Source organism: Amblyomma maculatum, chromosome 4 (genome assembly GCF_055883805.1).
Source record: "Amblyomma maculatum isolate TAMU_Amacu chromosome 4, ASM5588380v1, whole genome shotgun sequence".
NCBI lineage: Eukaryota > Metazoa > Arthropoda > Arachnida > Ixodida > Ixodidae > Amblyomma > Amblyomma maculatum.
In genome coordinates, this window is record NC_139347.1 from 165611327 (window position 1) to 165619916 (window position 8590).

The following is an 8590-nucleotide window of genomic DNA, read 5'->3' on the forward strand; positions in this document are numbered from 1 at the left end:
CCATTGAAGCCAGCGGGTATCCTGCAGTCTATTACCCAACCGCTAGTACCATTCGACCAAATTGGTATGGTCTTTCTCGGCCCTTTTCTTCTATCGTCAGCTGGCAATAAGTGGATTGTCGTGGCTACAGATTATCTGACACGCTACGCGGAAACTATGGCGGTGCCACGTGCGACATCCTCCGAAGTGGCACAATTTTTCATGACACAAATTTCCTCCGCCATGGCGCCCCTTCATACGTCATAACTGATCGTGGCAAGGCATTTACAGCGCGTCTTCTTTAAGAAGTTTTGCAACTAAGCCAGATACATCACCGAAAGACTACTGCCTACCATCCCCAGTCTAACGGCCTTACCAAGCGAATAAACAAAACAATCGCGGACATGCTCACCCTGTACGTAGATGTGCGGCGTAAAACATGAGACGAGCCATTGCCTTATGTAACATTTGCATATAACGCGGCCGTCCAAGAAACAGCTCAATTCACTCTGTTTCGCCTAGTGAACGGACGCGATGTACAGACCATGCTCTACGCTATGCTGCCATGTGCGGCTGACGACCAGCTGCTTACCGCTGACGCAGAATTCACCGACTACGCTGAGAAAGCGCGCCAACTCGCCCGTAATCACATTACAAAACAGCAAGCAATAGATGCACTTCATATAACGACCGACATCGCTACGTCCTGCTCCAGCCTGGTGACAAAGTCTGGGTGTGGACACCTGTCCGGCGCCCAGGCCTGTCAGAAAAACTTCTCAATCGTTACTTTGGACCCTGCATAGTGTTGCTTGGATCACCTTTCAGAATTTACGTACGAGGTTATTCCAGACGGAACTGTACCGAGGTCTAGTCGTCAGTGCTCGTCAGACCTAGTGCACGTGCTTTGCATGAAGCCGTATTTCACCCGCTGAAAGCCGTATTTCCATCCGGAATAGCTTTTTCTTTGTGAGCTCGCGGTTTTTTTTTTCGAGGGGGGGGGGGGGGGGATCAATGCCACCAGGCGGATTGAGGTAGCGCTTGAAAGACGAAGAAGTTGTAGACTCTCGTGCGCTGCGGCTAGCTAGGACTGTGGACTCTTGAGCCTTTGTCTCTGTGTTACCGCTTCCTTGTGAACCCTTGTCTTGACTGTGCGTCTCTGCCCCTGTTGCTGTTTCCCATAAATCCCTGTCCTCGTGACAACATATATATATATATATATATATATATATATATATATATATATATATATATATATATATATATATATATATATATATATATATATATATATATATATATACACGAAGGGGAAGCGAGGGGCTCGTTATGATAAAAGAAGGAAAGAAGCCAGCAGTCGGCGAGGACAAGGAAATCTGTATTTCAGAACTGCATAACTGCTCAAATTTCACAATCTTTTATGTGATTCATCTTATGTGCGCTTTCAGGCACAGCAGAACATGGCTTTCAGAATACAATCCGCATATCTTGTTGTCTCTAGCACGTAATTTTTTTAGTGTGTGCAGCCATTTCAGTATAGGTTATCTTTCATAAGTTATAGGAACTGCTCATGTGTATTCATATCAGTTTTATTTTCTTAAATTGTTCCATGTAGATGAAAATGTTTTGTGCGAAATGTATGATTTGGAGATAAAAACTTTTGTACCGCCCTCTCAGTAGGTTGTTTTCCATAAGTTATAGGAACTGTTCATGTGTATTCATATCAGTTTTACTTTCTTATATTGTTCCATGTAGATGAAAATGTTTTGTGCGAAATGTATGATTTTGAGATGAAAATTTTTTTGTGTAATTAGTGTATGGTAGAAGGAATTGTGACCATTTTTAACTGTCGGTATTATGTGCGTTTTTATCCTAACAGTGTGTGGAATGCCAAACTGTTACTGATACATGTTTTTAATTTTTAATGCCAGAATCTGTGTGGGGAGCAGATACCTCCGTCAGGCTTTCACATAGCCTTTAGTCCCTGCCTCCTCTCGCTTCTACGAGGAATCAATAAAGCAATTCCAATATATATATATATATATATATATATATATATATATTGTAGTGTGGTAATCTTCATCGATATAACCACTGACATGCGTCGCGTGCTGCCGCTCTCAAGGATGAAGAAGTTGTTCGCTGCCTTGCTCTTCCGCTGCGAGTCCCTCCTGAGCGGCTGGATCCATCTGGGTTTACCGAATAAGCACACCCCTACAATTGGTGCAGGTGCTGCTGGGTACGTTCCCGTCCACCCTGGAACTAAGAAGCCGCACATTACCCTCTGCTTCCAGCATGCCGGACGACACTGCCTCGACATCGTCGCCCCTCCCAACCACCGTGCTGTGTTCTGGAGCTCTACGGCAGCGTGATCCGTGCCTCTTCAGTAGCACAGCCGACCAGGACGTCGACGATTGGTTGTCGGCATATGAGCGCGTCAGTAGCTACAACAGATGGGACGACGCTATCAAGCTAAGCAATGTAATCTTTTATCTGACTGACGTGGCGAACCTCTGGTTTCGCAACCATGAGGCAGACCTGCCATCTTGGTCTGCATTTAAAAAGAATTTTCAGAAGTGTTCGGCCGCCCTGCAGTTCGCAAGCTCCGGGCAGAACAACGCTTGCGTGAGCGCACTCAGCAAGTTGAAGAGTCGTTCACTAGTTATATAGAGGACATCGTGGACCTATGCAAGCGTGTCGATCCGCTAATGACCGAAGCGGATAAGATCGAAAACATCATGAAAGGCATCTCTGACGACGCGTGCCAAATGCTCTGGGTAAAAAATCCTGCCACGGTGAGTGACGTGATCAAGCTTTGCCAGAGCTACGACGTGCTTCGTAAGAAGCGCGCTTCTACCCGGCGGTCCGGTGTTAGAGACGACGCCATCTCTACACTAGCGCTGGGCGGTTCTACCCCATCAGAGGACAGCCCTTTACTTCAGCAAATCAAAGCATTCGTTCGAGAAGAGGTCGCCCGCCAGCTATCGCTGGTCCCTCAGTTACAGGATACTGGCCGCCTTGCTCCTGACATGGCTCCGTCTTTGGCCCCTACCATACGGCGTGCCGTTCAAGATCACATCGCTGATGTCCTTCCGCCCAGCTCCATGCTCCCGCCCAGCCCTGTGCTGCCGCCCAGCCCCGTGCCGGCGCAAGTAACGGCACCACTGACTTACGCCCAAGTTGCGGCCAGGCCGCTCATGCCATCAGCATCTCTTTCCTACCAGGCCGCTCCTTCCAACCTTCCTTCGCCTTTGCCTGGGTCTGCATTCCATGTCCCTATTCCAAGGGTACGCCAACGCCCTACGAACCCTTGGCGTACCGCGGACAACCGGCCAATCTGCTACTCTTGCGGGCTGCCGGGCCATGTCGCACGCCTTTGCCGCCAACGCCTTCCACCTTCTCGACCTGAACTATGGAACTACTCCTACAATACAGACCAGCCCTCGCCGAGAAATCCGCCCAGTTCCGACTTTGTATCTCGTGACAATCAAACGTACACAACTCGCCGATCACCTTCTCCTCGTCGCCGTTCCCCGTCCCCACTCCGACGTTCTACCGGCACTGTTGAGGGAAACTAACAGTCGCAGTTCCCGGGGCAAGAACTGCGCTTGGTTCGAACTCTTCAAGTCCTCGGTGTTCTCCCACTAACGTAATTCAAGTGTTTGTCGACGGCGTCGCAGTACTCGCTCTTGTCGACACGGGCGCTGCCGTATCCGTCATCAGTGAAGCTCTTTGCCGTCGTCTTCGTAAGGTGACCACCGCACTTTCCGACTTTTCGCTTCGCACCGCCTCATCACAGCGCATTCATCCCTCAGCGGCGTGCACGGCCCGTGTTCTCATCGAAGACGTCTTATACACCATCGAGTTTATTGTACTGTCTCGCTGCTCACACGACATCATCCTGGGCTACGATTTCCTTTCCACTCATCATGCCGTTATTGACTGCGCCCGCGCGGAAGTTTCATTTATACCTCTTTGTGATACCGTCTTGTGTGACGTCCCTACCCGGCCTGCAAAACTCCTTGTCGCCAATGACACAGATATTCCTCCATTTTCTGCTGCCCTCGTTCCACTCTCCTGTGAAAGCGTTATTAGTTCGACTGTCTTCTTCAGACCTTCCGACGCCGCTTCACGCCATCCCTGCCTCCTGCTTCCATTTGCTGTCCTCAAGTTCGAAGATGGCCTTAGTGCAATGTACGTCTCAAATCCATTTTCGTGCCCGCCTGTCCTGCTACGCGGCGAGTGTCTCGGTCGTATTGAAGAACTTGATCCCGCGCTTGTAAATACTCTTCCTGCAACACCTACTTCATTAGACGTTAATGTGCTCAGCTCTTGCGATACAGCGACCGCTTCGACACCACCCGATCTTCTTCAACAAGCTATTGACGCAGATCTTCCACCCTCACAACGCGATCAACTCGCTGCTCTTCTACAGAACTTCACTTCTGCCTTCGACCTTCCTCACACTGCTCTGGGTCGCACGTCTGTCGTTGCGCACGCAATCGACACTGGTACAAACGCACCGTTACGACAGCGTCCTTATCGCGTGTCGGCCTCTGAGCGCCAAGTCATTGCTGACAACGTGGACGACATGCTTCGCCGGGGCGTCATACAGCCATCTAACAGTCCATGGGCTTCTCCGGTTGTTTTGGTCACCAAGAAAGATGGTTCCATCCGGTTTTGCGTCGATTACCGTAGGCTTAACAAAATCACGCGCAAAGATGTCTATCCTTTGCCGCGAATCGACGACGCCTTGGACTTTTTACAGGGAGCCGAGTATTTCACCTCTTTGGATTTGCTCTCCGGCTGCTGGCAGGTACCGATGGCTGATAATGACCGCTCGAAAACTGCCTTTATAACACCGGATGAATTATACGAGTTCAACGTTATGCCCTTTGGCCTCTGCAATGCCCCAGCTACTTTCGAGCACCTGATGGACACTGTTCTTCGTGGACTGAAGTGGCAGACCTGTCTTTGTTACCTGGATGACATCGTAGTTTTTTCTACCGAATTTTCTTCTCACCTTCTCCGCCTAAAGCATTTCCTCACGTGTCTCGCCGACGCTGGGCTTCAGTTGAATTTGAAGAAGTGCCACTTTGCCGCTCGAAAACTCACAATTTTAGGCCACGTAGTCTCTAAGGAAGGCATTCTTCCTGACCCCACCAAACTTCGCGCAGTTGCAGAGTTCCCGAAGCCAACCTCCCTGAAGCAGCTTCGGAGCTTATCGGCCTCTGCTCCTACTTTCGACGTTTCATCTTGAACTTCGCCTCTATCATCGCTCCTCTGACCCAGCTCCTTGCCAGCAGCTCCGACCTTTCCGCCTGGACTCCAGCCTGCGATAAAGCCTTCGACACTTTAGGCCGCCTTTTGGTTTCGCCGCCCATTCTACGCCACTTTGATCCGGCTGCGCCTACGGAGATCCACACTGATGCCAGCGGTATTAGGCTTGGTGCCGTCCTTACCCAACGTAAGCCTGGTTACAGTGAGTATGTTGTGGCATACGCCAGCCGAACATTGACAAAGGCAGAATCTAATTATTCAGTCACAGAAAGGGAATGTTTGGCCATTATTTGGGCCATCGGAAAATTTCGTCCTTATGTGTATGGTCGACCGTTTTACGTTGTGACCGATTACCACGCTTTGTGCTGGCTTGCCTCTCTGAAAGACCCATCCGGTCGCCTTGCTCGCTGGGCTCTTCGTCTCCAGGAGTTTGACATTCATGTCATTTATCGATCAGGCCTGAAGCATACGGACGCGGATGCTCTTTCCCGTTCGCCATTGCCTAGAGATACTTCGTCTGACCACGTCTGTGCCTACGATTTGTCGACTCTTACCACTATCGACATGGCTACCGAGCAGCGGAATGACCCCTGGATCAATGCACTTTTGGATTTTCTCTCAAGTCCTACTCCCGGTCATTCATCCAAAGCGCTCGTCCGCCAAGCCCACCACTTCTCCATTCGTGACAGTCTTCTCTATCGCCGCAATTATTTGCTTGATGGACGGAACTGGCTTCTAGTCATCCCGCGTCATCTCCGTGCCGACATTTGTGCTGCGTACCATGGTGACCCACAATGTGCTCACGGTGGCGTATTGAAAACCTACACGCGCCTACGTCTACGATTTTACTGGCGTGGAATGTACCGCTTCGTACGACATTTCGTGCGCGCTTGCGAATCTTGTCAACGCCGAAAAACTCCTCAGAAGTCCTCTGTTTCGTTGCAGCCGTTACCCTGCCCTGCTCGTCCGTTTGACCGCGTTGGCATAGATCTCTACGGCCCTCTTCCTACTACTCCTGCTGGAAACCGGTGGATTATTGTGGCAGTAGACCTTTTGACTCGATACACTGAAACATCACCGTTACCCTCTGCCTCTGCAAGAGACGTTGCTTTGTTCATTCTCAACAACTTGATTCTTCGCCACGGGACTCCGAAGGAACTGCTCAGTGACCGCGGACGCGTTTTCTTGTGCGACGCTCTCGAGGCCCTACTGAAAGAATGTCGCATCATTCATCGCACCGCTACTTCTTACCACCCTCAGACGAATGGCCTGACAGAACGCTTCAACCGTACTCTGAGTGACATGCTGGCCATGTACGTCAACGACGCTCATTCCAACTAGGACCACGTTCTTCCCTTCGTAACTTACGCGTACAACAATGCGATACAGACCACCACTGGATTCTCTCCCTTCTTTCTTCTTTACGGGCGTGAGCCAACCTGCACTATGGGCGCGCGCTTTTTCCCTACCGCCCTGATGTTTCTGAATCGACACCACTCTCGGACGCCGCCGAGTACGCAGAAGAATGCCGTCAGCTCGCTCGTTCGCTTACAAAGGAAAATCAGTGGACACAAAAACACCATCGTGACACTGGTGAGGCGCCTTCATATGCGCCCAACTCCCTGGTGTGGCTCTGGGTTCCTGCCACAACCGCCGGCCTGTCAAAGAAGCTTCTTGCTCGGTATCACGGTCCATACCGAGTCCTTCAAAAAACATCTCCTGTCAACTACGTAGTTGAGCCCGTTACGCCATCTGCGGACTTGCGTCGCCGTGGAGGCGAAATAGTTCATGTGGACCGAATCAAGCCCTACTACGATCCGTCTGTTCTTTCGGCACCATGAGTCGCCAGGATGGCTCCTTCTCTGCCCGGGGGGAAACTGTATTGTGGTAATCTTCATCGATATAACCACTGACATGCGTCGCGTGCTGCCGCTCTCAAGGACGAAGAAGTTGTTCGCTGCCTTGCTCTTTCGCCATGCCTGACGCTCCGCTGCGAGTCCCACCTGAGCGGCTGGATTCATCTGGGTTTACCGAATAAGCACACCCCTACAATATATATATATATATATATATATATATATATATATATATATATATATATATATATATATATATATATGAAGGAAAGAAGCAAACAGTCGGCGATGCCAAAGAAAGCGTTGGGGATGGTACTTTGTCTTTTTTTTTTAATGTTTACTTGGATAATCACAGAAATTAGTAGTGTAATCTGTTTAGGGTAAAGATATTTAAACACAACGTAGAAGAAAAAACAACGTGCCGATGGTGGGAGCCGAACCCACGACCTCCGAATATCACGTCCGGTGCTCTACCAATTGAGCTACATCGGCCGCTGTCCCTCCTGCTACTTGCTTGGGTATTTATGTTGTCTGTATACGAACCTTGAGAGTGTTCACCAGCGCCACCCTCAGCCAAAGCGGCGGACGTGGAACGTCCTTTGTTACCGCCAGCGTCACGTAGAACGTGATCAAGAGCGAGGGCGAAAGCTGTGCTAGAACCCTCTTACGCTACCTATGGCTTCAAGACTGCCAGAAACGAGACCATCGTAAGCTACAAGCAGATCAATTAAGGGGAAATGAGGGTGCTCGTTATAATACATGAAGGAAAGAAGCCAACAGTCGGCGATGCCAAAGAAAGCGTTGGGGATGGTACTTTATGTCTTTTTTTTAATGTTTACTTGGATAATCACAGAAATTAGTAGTGTAATCTGTTTAGGGTAAAGATATTTAAACACAACGTAGAAGAAAAAACAACGTGCCGATGGTGGGAGCCGAACCCACGACCTCCGAATATCGCGTCCGGTGCTCTACCAATTGAGCTACATCGGCCGCTGTCCCTGCTGCTACTTGCTTGGGTATTTATGTTGTCTGTATACGAACCTTGAGAGTGTTCACCAGCGCCACCCTCAGCCAAAGCGGCGGACGTGGAACGTCCTTTGTTACCGCCAGCGTCACGTAGAACGTGATCAAGAGCGAGGGCGAAAGCTGTGCTAGAACCCTCTTACGCTACCTATGGCTTCAAGACTGCCAGAAACGAGACCCTCGTAAGCTACAAGCAGATCAATTAAGGGGAAATGAGGGTGCTCGTTATAATACATGAAGGAAAGAAGCCAACAGTCGGCGATGCCAAAGAAAGCGTTGGGGATGGTACTTTATGTCTTTTTTTTAATGTTTACTTGGATAATCACAGAAATTAGTAGTGTAATCTGTTTAGGGTAAAGATATTTAAACACAACGTAGAAGAAAAAACAACGTGCCGATGGTGGGAGCCGAACCCACGACCTCCGAATATCGCGTCCGGTGCTCTACCAATTGAG

The 8590-nt window shown here is 49.6% G+C and overlaps 1 non-coding gene across 1 annotated transcript; it reads right to left on the minus strand.

The window, feature by feature from the left end:
• Positions 1-7531: 7531 nt before the first annotated feature.
• Positions 7532-7604, minus strand: TRNAS-UGA (transfer RNA serine (anticodon UGA)). Its single transcript has one exon. It is a non-coding gene; the product is annotated as a tRNA-Ser (tRNA).
• Between the last annotated feature and the right edge of the window lie 986 nt (positions 7605-8590).